Below are 18,487 nucleotides of genomic sequence, written 5' to 3' on the forward strand. Positions count from 1 at the left end.
GCATAAACCATGAGAGTGCTCTGTGAAACAAGGCAATAGAGAGATAATACAAGAAAACTATACTTGCTTTTCTAGATTATGAGTCGGAACTCATAAAAAGCCAGGTCTATAACAAAATCTCATTGAAGAAACCTAATTGTGTCTTCAGGAAGCCTAAAATGAAGGGAGCAAAACTGCCAAACTATTAACTATTTTTTCCTTCATTACTATATTTAGTTTTCATCACTGCTTAAAAAATTACCAAAATTCTGGGAACTTAAAACAACACCCATTTATAATATCACACAAATGAGTCCTCTTTTTGCTCAAGAGTCTCATAACACTAAATAAAGTTATTGGCTGGGGCTGCAGTCTCATCAGAGGCTGAAGTCCTCTTCTGAGCTCACTGGTTGTTGGTAGAATTCAGGGTTTTTTAATAGCCATACCTTCCTATTCTTACTATCTGCCAGGGGTTGCTCTTGGCTCCCCTCATGTCCTAGTCACATGACCCTCTCACAACATGACAGTTTATTTCTTCCAAGCCAGCAAGAGAATCTCTCTGACATCTCCCATCTTTTAAAGAGCTCACAAGATTAGGTCAGGCACACTCAGAATGATCTCCCTCTTGATTAATGCAAAGCTCACTAATTATGGACCTTAATTTCATCTTCAAAATTCCTGTATCTTTACCATATACTATAATCACAGGAATGATATTCCATCACATATTCACTGGTTCTGCCCCAACTCAAAGGGAGGGATTATCCAAGGCCTGTACACTAGGAGAATCCTGAATTCGCATGGAACCACAAAAGACCCCAAATAGCCAAAGCAATCCTGGAAAAGAAAAGCCAAGCTGGAGGCATCACAATTCTGGATGTCAAGTTATATTACAAAGCTATAGTGATCAAAACAGTATGGTACTGGCACAAAAACCGATACATAGATCAAAGGAACAGAATAGAAAACCCAGAAATGAACCCACAACTATATGGTTAATTAATCTTCGACAAACTAGGAAAGAATATCCATAGGAAAAAGACAGTCTCTTCAACAAATGGTTCTAGGAAAACTGGATAGCAACATGGAAAGAATGAAACTAGACCACTTTTTTACACCATACACAAAAATAAATTCAAAATGGATGAAAGATCTAAAGGTGAGACACGGAACCATGAAAATCCTAGAGAAGAATATAGTAAGTAACCTCTTTGACATCAGCTGCAGCAATTTCTTTCTAGATATGTCCCCTGAAGGAAGGGAAACAAAGGCAAAAATAAACTACTGGGGCTACATCAAAATAAAAAGCTTCTGCACAGTGAAGGAAACAATCAAGAAAACTAAAAGACAACCTATGGAATGGGATAAGATATTTGCAAATGCCATATGTGATAAAGGGGTAGTATCCAAAATAGATAAAGAACTTATCACACTCAACACCCAGAATAATCCAATTAAAATGGGCAGAAGACATGAACAGACATTTTTCCAAAGAAAACATACAGATGGCCAACGGACACATGAAAAGATGCTCAGCATCACTCATCTTTAGCAAAATACAAATCAAAACTAAAATGGGATATCACCTCTCACCTGACAGAATGGCTAAAATTAATAACACAGGAAATAACAAATGTTGGCAAGGATGTGGAGAAAGGGGAACCCTCTTGCACTAGGTGGGAATGCAAACTGGTGCAGCCATTCTGGAAAATAGTATGGAGGTTCCTAAAAAGGTTAAAAATAGAACCACCCTAAGATCCAGCAATTACACTGCTAGTATTTACCCAAAAGATACAAAAATACTGATTCAAAGGGACACATGCAGCCTGATGTTTATAGCAGCATTATCTATAATAGCCAAATTATGGAAAGAACCCAAATATCCACTGACTGATGAATGGATAAAGAATATGTGGTATACATATACAAGGGACTGTTACTCAGCCATAAAAAAGAATGAGATCTTGCAGCGCCTGGGTGGCTCAGCCTGTTAAGCGTCTGCCTTCAGCTCAGGTCACGATCCCAGATTCCTGGGATCGGCCAGCATCAGGCTCCTTGCTCAGCAGGGAGTCTGCCTCTCCCTCTCCTTCTGCCCCTCCCCTGCTTGTGCACACACTCTCTCTCTCCCTCTCTATTAATAAACAAATAAATAATCTTTTAAAAAAAGGAATGCTTTCTTGCCATCTGCAACGACATGGATGGAGCTAGATAATAATATGTTAAGCGAAATACATCAGTCAGAGAAAGACTAATACCATGTGATTTCATTCATATGTGGAATTTAAGAAACAAAATAAATGAGCAAAGGGGGAAAAAGAGAGAGAGGCAAACCAAGAAACAGACTCTTAACTATAGAGAACTGATGGTTACCAGAAGGGAGGTGGGTGGGAGCATGAGTTAAATAGGTGATGAGCATCAGGCGTTGTATGGAAGTGCTGAATCACTACATTGTACACCTGAAGCTAATATTACACCGTAGGTTAATTAAATGGAATTTAAATAAAAACTTTAAAAAAGAATTCTGCCTAGCACAGCTACCTTCTCTAAAATGAAACTTGCTAAACACAGCTGCCTCATCTATAAAAGTAAACAATATCTACCTCAACAGATTGTTAGGAGAATTAAGATGATGTTTATTTAGCCACTGTGAATTCCCATCTAATCCTTCTCCATCTTCTTTTACCATTAAGGGGATTTCTCTGGCTTACCTGCTCCTTTAATTACATTTCCCCCCACGTTCTTTTTCTCTTTACCATTTCCTAATTCTCTTCTCACCATTTTTAAACTTATTGGTCCATCAAAGGTGACTGTATAGATACCATCAGGAAAGATGATGTTATTTCTACGTATTCATAATATTTAATCAGTTCACTTGTAAATCTGATATACCAGGTTAGTAATGCCAATTCAGGGCTTGTTAAACACCAAGATATTATTCAAGAAAAGTCAGAAATTGGATAATTCAGTCCCGTTTGGAGAGATAATATAAAAATTGTATTTAATCACAGACTACAGACGGCCCCCAACTTACAATGGTTCAACTTAACAATTTTTCAAATTTATGATGGTGCAAAAGCAATACACATTCAGTAGAAACTATACCTCAGAATTTGAATTCTAATCATTTCCTGGGCTAAGTGGTAGGATACTCACTTGTGATGCTGGGCAGCAGAGGCAAGCCACAGTTCCCAGTCAGACACACAATCATAAGTGTAAACAACCAATACACTTACAACCATTCTGTACCCATATAACAATTCTATTTTTATAGTATTCAAAAAATTACATAATATATTCAACACTTTATTACAAAATAGGCTTTGTGTTAGGTAATTTTGCCCTATTATAGGCTAATTAAGTGTTCTGAGTACCTCTAAGGGAGGGTAGGCTAAGTTATGATGTTCAGTAGGTTAAGTGTATTAAATGCATGGTTTATCAAGATACAACCCCATCATAAGTTGAGAAAGATCTGTAGTCAGATGAATTCTGTTGAAAGTCATGTTCTTCTAGGCAATTTTTTTATTAGTCCATCTATTGTATCTAAAGGTACCAATGAACTTTATTATTAATTTCTCTCTTGAATATCCTCTTTCATTCGTGTTAGGGACTTTCAGATCACTGTGGGTTTTCTAGGGTTAGATGGAAACACTAAAAATGCAACACTTTGCAAATGTGAAGTCACATGTCAAAATGTTCCCTTGAATCCAGTATACTGACCAAATCTACTAAGAGAATCTGCCCTTCCATAGTCCAAAAAGTGTACTTAGGTTCCCTGTATTCTATTATCAAATGCCATGAGGTACAGTTAAATAGTGAATGCACTGGCATAGATACTTGTACATGGCTAGTACTAGGGTAGTAAATATGAATGTTGGAAAATTACTGCAAATAATTTAGGCAATCCTCATAAGTAGCACTGAGCATTAGGAAGTTTGAGGCTATACTCCTTGACAACTATTAGAGACTACTAGCTTATGTTTCCAGTTGGATGGCTACCCATTTCAACTAGAATAAACAGAGAAGCTGAAATATTAGCTAAAATTTTAGCTTTCATAACCTGACATCTGACTCAACTTCATCTTGTGACTAACAGGCATTTACAGTTTAACATATCCTAAAACCAAATTTTGATTTACCGCTAGACTTCCTTATTTCCATTTTTAGGACCATTAGTCAACCAGATGTTCAGGCCAAAGCAGAAATCATCTTTGATTTCTTTCTTCTCCTCACTACCTGCCTCTACCACCAAATCCAAGTCTTGACACTATTTCCTAAATACAGCCAGAGTATGATCACTTCTCACCTTCTCAATGGCTACAAGTCGAGGCTGAGCTATCATCAATTTCTCTTCTAATATTCTATAAAAGCCTTCTATATGACTCCCTGCTTCCATTCTCCACTCCCTATAGCACATTCTGTATACCATAAATCAGTCATTTAAAAAAATAAAAATCATTTATCAGTCTCTGACTTAAATATCTCGAATGGCTTCCTATTTCCACCAAGGATAAAATCCAATTTTCTTACCATGATCTTCACTCAACTTGGTTCACCACAATTCAGCAACACTGTTGTTCTTTTTATGTTTATTGCCTGAACACTTCACTGGACTATAACCTCCATAACAATAGGAATCTTTTTTTTTTGTCTTGTCCATCACTGGGTTTTCAGTGCTAAAAGAGTAGTGCCATGTCCAATTAAGGTGTTAGATAAATATTTATTGAGTGAATGAAAAAATCAACACCTTAGGTAACTATATCCCATAATCTTTCTTCCTTATGGAATTTGACATCCAAAACCAAGACCTCCAACATGAATTATACCTATTCTATTTGAGGCAATAGAGATTTTTAAAGATTAATATTTGAAACGAACTTCTTAGTGATCTCTTCTAAATTATATTTCCAATGTCAACTCACTAATTTCATTATATTTTCTGTTTGTGGTCCCCTAAATATTTTTATTGAAAGAGGCAATATAAATCCTACATTTTTCAAAGAATTAGCAGATAGAACAAATTTAAATTTTCCACAAATGAATGATGAGAGGAGAGAGTAGAAATCTTTTCCTCATGTCTTCTAAGAGAGCCTTAAGAAGCATTTAAGATAAGTAAGCATAAACTTACTGAATCTGAAGCCCCTTGACCTATAATTCTTTTCCACCTCCAATAAACTATAGATTACAACTTACACCAGCTTAAATGATGAAGAAATCCCATTTCTAGTAAGTCCAAAAATTCATAAAAAATTATGAGACTAAGAACAGACTAATGAAATATAATTTATTACACTGGCATTGAAGGAAGAAATAATAGGTAGTTTATCTTTCTTTCTCTTGTTTTCATTTATGTTTACATTCCAGCTTCATTTTTCTATTTCATTAGGCCCACCTTTCTCCACATGGTTAAAAGCATAACTCCCCAAAATTCTAGAGCTTTACATATGATAGTTTTGAGTCCTTAGAGGGAAATTTCTCTTAGTTCAACTATCTAGAAATTCCAGAAAAAGAGATTCAGAACTTCCCCAACTCCCTTAACATGTGTCAGATGCTCACCTTAACATGGACCAATTGTATCAAGCCTGGAGAGTACTACCGTTGGACCAGGCCTGGTTAGGTATTCACTACAGTACAATCAAATCTGAATAAAGGTATTATAAGACCATTGTGTACTAATAGGATATTTCCCACAGTAACCATGTGGATATTGGACAGTTCCTGGAAAGTGGTAATAAGAAAATTCTATCTGAGATCTCTACAGAAAAAGATGAATCTAGAAGTTTACTGTGAAATCTTGCTTCTTATTATCAATAAAACAGTTCATGACACTTTGATCCATATTGATCTCTGCCTTCTCTATATAAACTTTGGCACTCCAGACAAACATGACTAGTAGGAAGAGTATCCTGCTACCATAACCTCTAATGACTAATGCTGAGCTAAAGAGAGAAGAAAGATAAGACAGAAACTGGCAATTGTCCCCCAATATCAATTCCTTTTTTTTTTTTCCATTTAGTAATAGAAGTTTCTTATTATTAGCAGGGCATCAAACACCAAGCTAAAAAAAACATTTCTCAGACCCTTGCAACCAGATGCGGTTATGTGACTAGGTTCTGGCCATGAGAAAAGCAGCAGACAGTATATATCCAAAACATCAAATTAATGGAAGTAAATAAAAGGTAGTTACAGTTTCATTTCCTCTTCCCTTAGGCTGGTATAAAGATTTTGTGCTGGGAAACTATCTTCTACCAGAGACACAAGGTATGGCTGAGCAAGAAGAAATACCACAGATCCTTGGAAACTGTCATAGAGCAAAGTCGCTGAGATGTCTTTAACAACATGCCTACCTCTGGAATATTACATGAGAAAGAAAAAACTTTGAACCACTGTATTTGTGTAATAACAATTTATTTTTTAACCAATAAAGGTGATTGCCACTATGGTAAACCAAACACTTTAGGAATTGGTTTCCCATATAAAATATACTACACCAGATGCCACAGTTTACTAATAACAGGAAGATCAGATTGATCCATACAAAGCTCCAAATTGAGCCACTGTTTAAGGACCAGTGGGAGCTCAGGTAGCCAGTTCAACCTATGTAAATACATTTTAGGAATCAGGAAGTTTGAAATAGTGAGTTAAGTGAGATCAGCTATTAACATAAGCAATCTTACACTTTATAAGCAATCCATTAGCATTCATGAGATCACACACACTAAGCTCAGTTGAATGACCACTTTGAATACTTGTTTTCCATCATATAATTCCTGAAACTTCCTACTGATCTTATTCTCACCTTTATAAATTCTACCATAGCACCATTTCTCTTTCTAAGATAACTTCATTTTACCTCAGATAAATGCACAAGTACTATCACAAGTACTATAAATAGCCACAGTCTCTGTCTTCCTTGTATCTGTCATACCAACAAGTGTACCACTTACAAAGACGTTTTCCAGGGGCCAAAGACAGTGGGACATCATCTATACTGGAATTGAAAATGTATGACAGCCTTTGAGTTTGGGAGTTTGAGGCTAAATATTAATTAAATGAATTGACTCCCTCTGGATACTAACATTTAGAAAGTAATTTACAGTAAGGAATTTCTGAGGCCTTGATTTCTCTTAAGATTATCCTATACATTTTATCAAGAAATGAACTAGGAAGATCTAGTAAGCTAAGGACACACATTTACCTCTCTTCCATTTAAAAAATTCTACTGAGGAAGAATAAGATCAGCCAGATGGCAAAGCTGGAGATGCCAGCCTTCATCCCCTCACAAAAAAACAATATGACAGCTATCTACAAATGAAAATAGCCCTGGAAGGGTTCAAGAGTATCATTTAAGAACTTACAGCTATGTGGTGAACCAAAAACAAAACAAAAAACAAAACAAAACAAAATAAAACAAAAAAACAAAACAAAACAAAAAGTGAGAGAGAGAGAGCGAATGACTGAACATAAAGAATTACTGGGGAGGTCACATTAGTAGAGACAACTGGAAACAACTAGAACAAAGATGGGTGGGAGATATCAGTAACATGCAGCAGATGCCACCACAGTACTCAATGGCCTGCTCTGCAGAAGACACTGGCAGACTTCGCCACTGGAGACCTCAACAATCCCCATGACAGCCATAGACTTCCCACAGATTTCACAGTAGAGAATCCCAGTGTTCACCTGCAGCTCCAGAAAGACACTGGTAGTTGTTGCCACTAAGGTAATCAACAGCCATCACCACTTCTGGCCCTCCAGATAAGGAGACATTGCTATGCTCCACTCAGAAAGAGCTGATGTTGTGTTGTCCCAGAACCAGGGCTGCCACCCCTCTTTCCAAACACTGTAGGTGTCCCAGACCCCAGAGCTATAGATGCTCCACATGCACCCACAGTTTAGGCACAAGAGCCACTGTCTCTGTGTGCTACTCAAATAGACCCTGGATCCGCTTGTTGCTCAGGGAGCACATGCTTTCCAGTCCCTGCCTCCATGGATCCTCCAGGAACACCTGTGCCTGAGGCAGCAGAGCCACTGACATGGCCTGGGTTAGCCATGTCCCCAGACCTTGGCATGCTTTCACTCTGTAAGTGCTCCAACCTCAGCCCTATCACTACAACAGAGGCATTGTGCATCAGACACCATTGCCGCCGCCACCACCACCACTATCACCTCACCGAAGAACCCAACAACCTTGTCATAGCTTTGGCCATTTGAGGACCCCTGCCTCTTCACTGGCACTGACCTCAGCTGAAGAAGCTGCATAGAGAATGTGCCACAGGGTCTGCCCTGGAGCTGTAATCTCTACACTCCACTGAGAGAATGCCCCCCAACACACTCACCCACAGGTAAAGGTATTTCCCCATCAAAACCAGTCCATAAAGTCTGGAAAAGGATATTACTCTATCAAATATGCAGGAAATGCAAAGACACAGAAACAAAAAATCCAAGAATTTGTTGAATTTTTACCATTAAAATATCTTGTAGTTTGTCAAGTGCTTTTTCTGCATCTAATGAAAGTGCCATATGATTTTTACCCATTGTTTCTTTAAATAAGCTTTCTATCCCCTTCTCCTTCTCTTTCCCTTATGGCACTTGTTTCTTTTGATGGTATCCCATGGATCACATAGGTTTTCTTTGTTCTTTTACATTTTTTTCTTTGTTTTTCTCTGATTGGATAATTTCAGATTATCCAATTATTCTACTCACAGAGTATTTTTCTTCTGTTTAATCCATTCTGCTGTTGATGCTCTCCATTGCATTTTCCATTTCATTCACTGTATTCTTCAGCTCTGGAATTTTGTTTGATTCCCTTTAATGATTTCTATCTGTTAAACTTCTCATTTTGAGGGTGCCTCGGTGGCTCAGTTGATAGAGCACCTGACTCTTGATTTGGGTTTGGGTCATGATCTCAGGGTCATGAGGTTGAGCTCTGCATCAGGCTCCGTGCTCAGCAGGCAGCCTGTTTGAGACTCCCTCTCTCCATTTCCCTCTGCCCCTCCCTTGGCTTGTACTCTCTCTCTCTAAAATAAATAAATAAAATCTTTTAAAAAACTTCTCTTTTTTTCATGTGTCTTTCTGTGTTTTCTTGTAGTTCACTGAACTTCCTTAAAACAACCATGTAAACTGTTTTCATGAAAGAAATACCCTCCACAGCTCTCCTAGGGATTCTGAGGTTTTTTTTTTCAGACATTCTCTGGCTGATCTGCTCCATATTCTAGCTTCCTTTTGTGGCAGAATTATTAAACATATAGAACTTCTCTCAATCCTGTAACACATCAGGCTGAGTGCTGACAGACTGCCTTTTGCTTTCCCATGTGTGGCACTAAAGCTCTCCAAATGCAACCAAACTCATTTTTTTGTCCCCTCCAAAGATGTGCTGGAATTTCTCTTCTGGACAATTGGACTTCCATAAAGGTTCTCTCATCAGTGGGTGATTGTCTAAGATAGTAACACCACTAGACTATGGCCCTCACAGTCAAACCAGTTCACAAGCCACTGCAGGGTCCACAGCAGGGTCCATAGCTGGTCCCTATATGCCTATTAACCAATGCACAGGCAGATGAGACTCCTTCCAAGTCTCTTGGCATATAGTGCTGGGTCACATTGCTTCCACAAAGGCTCTCCCACAAAAGTCCATGCATGAATGCCAAATTGTTGTTGTTGAGGGGGGAAACAGTGGGGGACATTTTATCAAATACTTAATGAAAAAATAATATTCTGAAAAAATAAAAGGGAATGGGTTCCTTGGTGGCTCAGTTAGTTAAGTGTTCAACTGTTGGTTTCGGCTCAGTTCATGATCTCAGGGTCCTGCGATGGAGCCCTGCATTGGCTCCAGACTCAGCACAGAGTCCGCTTGTCCCTCTCCCTCCCCCTCTGCAACTCCCCACTGCTCGTGCACTCTCTCTCTCAAATAAATAAAATCTTTAAAAACAAATAACAAAAAAATAAAATACAAGGGAATGTTTTATACTCATTTTATGAGTATAATAACATAATTCTTACACTGATAGGAAAAAATCTACAAAAGATTATAACTAATATACCTCATCAACACAGACAAAAATCCTTAGCAAAATATTAATAAATCACATCCAAAAATATAAGAAACAATAATAATAAATAATAGGTTTTATTCTAGATATGTAGGGATTTTTTTACCCCCTGTAAAATCAATGAATATAATTTGCCGTATTAACAGACTATTAGAAAAATATACTTATCTCAATAAAAACAGGAAAAATATTTGAAAAAATTGAACACCCATTTATGGAAAAACTAGAAATAGAAGGGAATTACCTCAACCTTATAAAGGACATTCAGGAAAAACCTATGGCTAACATCATACAAGTAACATTATACTTACTAAGTATAACACCTAACACGCTCCACCTAAAATCACTCAAACACATGGATGTTTTACCATTGCTTACTATTTTCATTCAACATTGACCCCGTACAGTGGAATGAGGAAAGAAGAAGTATATGGCTTACACGCTGAAAAATAAAAAATAAGACATTCTTTATTCTCAAAAGATATGAGTGTGTGCATGTGTGTGTGTGTAAAATCCAAAGAAGTCAACAAAAACCACTAGAAGAATTAGTAATCTAGGTACTGCAGACCATTAAAAATTCCAATGACCTCTGTGAAAGGTAACTTTTTAGATTAAAAAAAAAAGTATACAGTCAGTTTGCTTCTAGCAGTAAATTTCCTATCACTTTTGTTCATCTTCGTCAGCATTTGTATAGGAAAGAATAACTCTGAAATCCCTGAACATCTGTTTAGTTACCGCATATACACAATGTGTTGCAAATTTTGTTCTTATGATGATTCATTCTGAGCAAGTGCTCTGAATTCTTATTATACAATATTGTTGTCATTTAACAATTCTCCACCTATAATTCTGTACAGTTCCATGTTCTCTAGTGACCAGTTAGAATAGACTTCTCTATACATAGTAGAAGTCGTTTTGTTTCACTACATCAGATAAAAGATCAAGATAAAAAATTAATTCTATCTCTACTTTTTAGCAACAAACAACTGGAAAAACAAGTCTGATGAAAGAAATAATTTTTACAATAGCACCAAACCCCAAATCATAGTGAGGAATAATATAAAATAAAGACAAAAAAAATGTTCACTATAAACTAAAAAACACTTCTTAAAGAGCATATTCATGGTTTGCAAGATACTACATTGTTATCAATAATCTAGAATTCATTTTTAATTCAATACAACCTCAATTAAAATCCTAGCTGGCATTTCTTTTTTTAGAAATTGGCAAGTCAGTCTACGGCCATACCACCCTGAACGCGCCTGATCTCTTCTGATATCAGAAGCTAAGCAGGGTCAGGCCTGGTTAGTACTTGGATGGGAGAAATTGGCAAGTCAGACATCAGAAAGGATGAATACCCACCATTTGCATCAACATGGATGGAACTGGAGGGGATTATGTTAAGTGAAATAAGTCAAGCAGAGAAAGACAATTATCATATGGTTACACTTACATGTGGAACATAAGGAATAGCATGGAGGACATTAGGAGAAGGAAGGAAAAAATGAAGGGGAGGAATCAGAGGGGGAGATGAACCATGAGAGACTCTGGACTCTGGGAAACAAACCAAGGGTTTCAGAGGAGAGGGGGGTGGGGGGGTAGGTTAGCCTGGTGATGGGTATTAAGGAGGGCACGTACTGCGTGGAGCACTGGGTGTTATACGCAAACAATGAATCATGGAACACTACATCAAAAACTAATGATGTTCTATATGGTGACTAACACAATAAAAAAAATTAAAAAAAAGAAACTGGCAAGTTAATATTAAAGTTTAAATGGAGATGAAAAGGATTCAGAAAATCCAAAGCAATATTGAAAATAACAAAGTTGACTTAAAAAAAGGGGGGGGGCACCTGGGTGGCTCAGTCATTAAGCGTCTGCCTTTGGCTCAGGGCGTGATCCCAGCGTTCTGGGATCAAGCCCCACATCGGGCCCCTCCGATGGGAGCCTGCTTCTTTCTGTCCCACTCCCCCTGCTTGTGTTCCCTCTCTCGCTGGCTGTCTCTCTCTGTGTCAAATGAATAAATAAAATCTTTAAAAAAAAAAAAGAAAATAACAAAGTTGAATAAGTTACATTACCCAATTTTAAGGCTTACCACAAGTTATGGTAATCAATAGCATAAGGATAGACAAATAGATCAATGAAGCAGAAGAGAATCCAGAATGGAAATATCTTACATTATCAATTGATTTTTAACAAAGATATTAAATCAATTGAATGAAAAAATCTTTTCAAGAAATGATGATGGAAAAACTGGAAAGCTATGGGCGAAAAATTCATCCTAATCTTATTTCACACCATACACAAAAATAAATTTGATTTAAAAGTTAAATCAAAACATTTTAGAGAAAAATATAGAAAAATAATGTGCATGACCTTAGAGTAGGCACATATTTTTTAAAATAACTATAAAAGAAAAAATATTTCTTTTTTTACGTAAAATGGCAGAGTAGGGGACCCCATTTCAACCGGTCCCCTGAATTTAGCTGGATATCTACCAAACAATTCTGAACACTCACGAAATCAGCCTGGATGTAAGAATATATATCTGGATCTCTACAAGCAGAAAAGCACTGCTTTTTGCAAGGCAGGAAGTGTGGAGTAGTGAATCTGTGGGGAGTTATCTGAAGATTACCAGAAGGGGGAGGGAGCCTCCATAAGCTAACTCCTGGAAAGTGATATAACACGAGGGTGCAAAATCGGAACCCTTAGAAATCTGCTCTAGGGAGAAATATCCCTGTCTGAAAGGAGCTCTGGAAATGAACAGGCATAATTACAGGTAAAGCATTGTGGTCTTGGGATAGGAGAAGCCTTAGAGCCAAAGGGGCTTCCTGGACCAGCAAAGTACATGAGCAGTGAAGCCAGGAAGCAGGTAATGGTCAGCGAGCCCAGGAAGGGTCTCTCAGCTCAGATCTCCATAAACTGCTGGTTGAGAATCGCTCTTCTCTTAGGCAGCCTGAAAAAATCAGAAGCCTGCACCCGCAACCAGGCAAAAACTCTCAGAGCAGGAGCAGCCGGGAAAGGGCTCTAGAGCAGCGCCCAGACAGGATCCAGGAACCTCAGGTGAGTGCGTGAGCCCAGGGCCACTCTCGGTTTTAGAAGCACCAAGGGCAGGGACACGCCGGGGCCCCTGGGGCGGCCTCTGAGAGAGTCCCCGTGGGCGCGCACCGTGAGAGGCTACGGTTTTTGGTGGCGCTCACAGAAACGGAGACTGTGCTGGAAGGTTTAGTAAAGACAGCAGACTGCATTTCTCTGCTCTTGGCCAGAGATTTGGGTGCGGCCATTTTTGCTCTGACCCTCAGAAGAGGTTTGTGGAAAGCCCGCCAGGGAGCAAAAGCACCCAGGTCCAGTTTCCACTGAGCCCATCCCCCGCAGGGGGCTGGGGCAACTCCACCCAAGCAGGGCTACCTGAGAAACAGCAAGACAGGGCCTCCCCCAGAAGACAGGCTGAAAGAACAAGAGGACAACAACCCTATGGATCTCATAAGACTATAAAATCCCAACGCCAGAGGAAAATAGTATATTGAGCTCCAGGCATTGCCTCACAGCTTGTTTATTTTTCAAGTAAAACCCTCTTTTTCTTTTTTTTCTTTCTCTTATGGTTTTTCCCTGTTTTTTCTGTTTGCCTTTTTCTCATTTCAACTAGATGTTCATTGTATCAACTTATATTTCATAGTAGCTTTTTAACTTGTACTTTTCCACACCTATTTTTTTATAGGTATATGTTTTATTGCAGTCCCTTTATTCACTATTCAATTTTATCTTTAAAACTATACAAGTTTTACTTTCCTTGTAATTTTGGGAAGTAGACATGTCCTCTAACAAACAGATCAAAATACAACTGGAGCAACTGAAAATACCCTGCTTTTTCCATACTGAGAGATTATAGCCTCTCTTCTCCACACCCCCTTTTTAATTTTTTAATTTTATAAATTTTATTCTTGTGTTTCATTTTGGCTTTGTTTTTATGGTGGTGGCTTCTGACTGCTCTGGGTTTTCTAGGATGTGTGGGTCATGGTTGATATTTTGGACTCTATCCATCCACTCAACCATCCCTCAGCAGAATGAGTAGGAAGAGGAACTCTCAACAAAGAAAAGAAACAGAACCAATGCCACAGAATTAATGGATATGGATATAAGCAAAATGTCAGAGATAGAATTCAGGTTAGCAATCATGAAGGCAATAGCTAGGTTTGAAAAAAAAAAAAAAAACATTAGAGTCCAGGGCCAGATGGCTTCCCAGGGGAATTCTACCAAACATTTAAAGAAAAAATAATACTTATTCTCTTGAAGCTGTTTCAAAAAATAGAAGCAGAAGGAAAGTTTCCAAACTCGTTCTATGAGGCCAGCATTACCTTGATCCCAAAAACAGGCAAAGACGCCAGGAGAATTACAGACCAATATCCCTGATGAACATGGATGCCAAAATATTCAAAAAGATCCTAGTCAATAGGATGCAACAATACATTAAAAGGATTATCCATCACCACCAGGTGGGATTTATCCCTGGGATGCAAGGGTGGTTCAACATTCGCAAATCAACATGATAGAGCACATTGATAAAAGAAAAGACCAGAACCATATGATCCTCTCAATGGCTGCAGAAAAAGCATTTGACAAAATACAGCATCCTTTCCTGATTAAAACTCTTCAGAGTGTAGGCATAGAGGGAACGTACCTCAATATCATAAAAGCCATCTATGAAAAGCCCACAGTGAATATCATTCTCAATGGGGAAAAGCTGAGAGCTTTTCCCTTAAGTTTCCCCTAAGGTCAGGAATACGACAGGGATGCCCACTCTCACCATGATTGTTCAACATAGTACTAGAAGTCCCAGCCTCAGCAATCAGACAACAAAAAGAACTAAAAGTCATCCAAATTGGCAAAGAAGAAGTCAAACTCACAGTCAAACTTCGCAGATGACATGATACTTTATGTGGAAAACCCAAGACTCCATCCCCAAATTACTAGCACTCATACAGCAATTCAGTAATGTGGCAGGATATAAAATCAATGCACAGAAATCAGTTGCATTTCTATACACTAACAATGTAACTGAAGAAAGAGAAATTAAGGAATCTATTCCATTTACAATGGCACCAAAAACCATAAGATACCTAGGAATAAACCTAACCAAAGAGGTCAAGGGTCTATACACTAGAAACTACAGAACACTTATGAAAGAAATTGAGGAAGACACAAAGAGATGGAAAAACATTCCATGTTCACGGATTGGAAGAATAAACATTGTTAAAATTTCTATGCTGCTCAGAGCAATCTACACTTTCAATGCCATCCTATCAAAATACCATTGGCATTTTATACAGAGCTGGAACTAACAATCCTAAAATTTGTACGGAACCAGAAAGACCCCGAATCACCAAGAGAATGTTGAAATAGAAAACCAAAGCTGGGGGCATCACGATGTCTGAATTCAAGCTATATTACAAAGCTGTGATCATCAAGACAGCATGGTATTGGCATAAAAACAGACACATAGATCAGTGGAAGAGAATAGAGGCCCCAGAAATGGACTCTCAACTCTATGGTCAACCAGTCTTTGAGAAAGCAGGAAAAAATATCCAATGGAAAAAAGACAGTCTCTTCAGTAAATGGTGCTGGGAAAATTGGACAGCCACAGGCAGAAGAATGAAATTGGACAATTCTCTTACACCGTACACAAAGATAAACTCAAAATGGATGAAAGACCTCAAGGTGAGACAGGAATCCATCAAAATCCTAGATGAGAACACAGGCAACAACCTGTTTGACATCGGCCACAGCAACTTCTTTCAAGACATGTCTCCAAAGGCAAAGGAAACAAAAGCAAAAATGAACTTTTTGGACTTCATCAAGATAAAAAGCAAGATAAAAGCTGTGCTTTTGCACAGCAAAGGAAACAGTCCACAAAACTAAGAGGCAACCCACGGAATGGGAAAAGATATTTGCAAATGGCATTACAGATAAACGGCTGGTATCCAAGATCTATAAAGAACTTCTCAAACTCAACACCCAAAAAACAAATAATCCAGTCAAAAAATGGGCAGAAGACATGAAAAGACACTTCTCCAAAGAAGATATACAAATGGCTAACAGACACATGAAAAAACGTTCAACATCACTAGCTGTCAGGAAAATACAAATCAAAATCACAATGAAATACCACCTTACAGTTAGAATGGCAAAAATTAACAAGGCAGGAAACAACAAATGTTGGTGAGGATGTGAAGGGGAACCCTCTTACACTGTTGATGGGAATGCAAGGTGGTACAGCCACTCTGGAAAACAGTATGGAAGTTCCTCAAAAAGTTAAAAATAGAGCTACCCTACAACCCAGCAATTGCACTACAAAATATTTACTCCAAAGATACAGATGTAGTGAAAAGAAGGGGCACATGCACCTCAATGCTCATAGGAGCAATTTCCACAATAGCCAAATTGTGGAAGGAATCAAGATGCCCTTCAACAGATGGATAAAGAAGATGTGGTCCAGATATACAATGGAATATTACTCAGCCATCAGAAAAGATGAATACCTACCATTTGCATCGACATGGATGGAACTGGAGGGGATTATGCTAAGTGAAATAAGCCAAGCAGAGAAAGACAATTATCATGTGGTTTCACTCATATGTGGAACATAAGCAATGGCACGGAGGACCATAAGGGAAGGGAGAGAAAACTGAAGGGGAAGAAATCAGAGAGGGAGTCAAACCATGAGAGACTCTGGACTCCGGGAAACAAACTGAGGGTTACAGAAGGGAGAGTGTGGGGGGATGGGGTAGCCGGGTGATGGGTATTAAGGAGGGCATGTGTTGTGATGAGCACTGGGTGTTACCCGCAACTAATAAATTATTGAACACTACATCAAAAACTAATGATGTACTGTATATTGGCTAACTGAACATAATAAAAAAAAATTAAAAATAAATTAAAATTTAAAAAAAATTGATAAACTGAACTTCATCAAAATTAAAATTTTCTTATCAAGTATCATCATAAAAATGTGAAGGGAGAAGCCTCATACTGGGAAAAAATATTCATAATATTTATATTTTAATATGTACTCGAATACAAAATGTATAATGTACACATATAAATCAATAATAAAAGGCAAAAACTGAATTAAAAATGGGCAGAAATGTGAACACTACAAAAAGAAGATATATACCATTTATTATACAGTCAATAAGCACCAAATAAGGTGCTCAACATCCTCAATATCATTTAGCCATGATAGAAATACAAATTAAAGCCACAATAAACTGTCACTTCACATCCACTAAAATGACTAAAATTAAGAAGACTAACAACATGGATTGTCACCAAGGATATGAAATAACTAAAATTCTTATATTGCTGGTAGAGTACAAAGTAGTACAACTTTAGAAAACTACAGGTTTTTCATAAAATTAAATATATAGCTACTCTAAGACAGCAGTTCCACAAATCTTTATTCAAACAGAAATATGTATTTTAAAAAGATTTATTATATATGAAGGTTCATAGCACCTTTATCCATCATAGAAAAAAACCCTGGAAATAATTCATATGTCTATAAATAGGAGTATGTAAAAACTTCTTGTAGTATGCTCACCAATGAAATACGATTTATTACATAAAGTTCAATAACAGGTAAAATTAATCTATGATAATAGGAATGATAACAACCGTTGCCTTAAAGTAATCGACTGAAAAGAGATATAAAGAAACATACTGAACAGACGGAAAATTTCCACCTTTTAATTGGGTAAAGATTACATGAATATGCGCATCTTTCAAACTCATTAAAATACACAAAAGATCTACTAAATTTGCTTTATGTAATTATATCCAACTTTTACAAGTCCACAGTTAATACTGCTAGTAGAAGTATGATAGCCAGAAAGGTAAATCCATATCCAAATTATATCTATATTCTAGTGATAACAAGTTGCTACCTCTAAATATCTAGAAGGATCTAATGTCATCAAGCTGGCACAGTGGCTGGCCAGTCTGTCAGGGCATTGTTCTTTCTCAGAAGCTGAATTTTGTCTCATTGCTGTTTACTGGTTGTTAACTTAGCAACAAAGGTAGCCAGATCATCTCAGTGAGGGAAATTTCTATTTTTGAACCTACTCACTGTCTCCATCCCTGCATCCATGAATTCTTTGTACATGGGTTCACTATGAAAGTATTAGGGTACCTGGAGAAAAGGGCTGACATCCACAGGACAAATCATCTTGTTAATCTTATTGTTGAGAACCTCCTCTATGTGGAATGCCCTTTGGTAAGCTTTACATGCAACACAAATATCTTCACACTCCATGCTTATTCTGAGAGGCACAACCACGTATATGTTCTCCAGAACTCCCTGTCCTCAATTTTTCAATCTTATTTTTCCAATTTCTAATTAAGTGCACATCATTAGCCGTGTCAAATATCAAGATTAATGAACCTGTACCTCTGGATATCTCTCT

The 18,487-nt window shown here is 37.7% G+C and overlaps 1 protein-coding gene across 1 annotated transcript in view; it reads right to left on the reverse strand.

Annotated features, from left to right (window-relative positions):
- Positions 1 to 18,487, reverse strand: part of ADAM32 (ADAM metallopeptidase domain 32) — a 168,340-nt gene that overhangs the window by 43,403 nt on the left and 106,450 nt on the right. The gene's annotated exons all lie outside the window — the stretch shown is intronic.

The sequence above is a fragment of the Ursus arctos genome, unplaced genomic scaffold, assembly GCF_023065955.2.
Source record: "Ursus arctos isolate Adak ecotype North America unplaced genomic scaffold, UrsArc2.0 scaffold_27, whole genome shotgun sequence".
NCBI classification, from domain to species: domain Eukaryota; kingdom Metazoa; phylum Chordata; class Mammalia; order Carnivora; family Ursidae; genus Ursus; species Ursus arctos.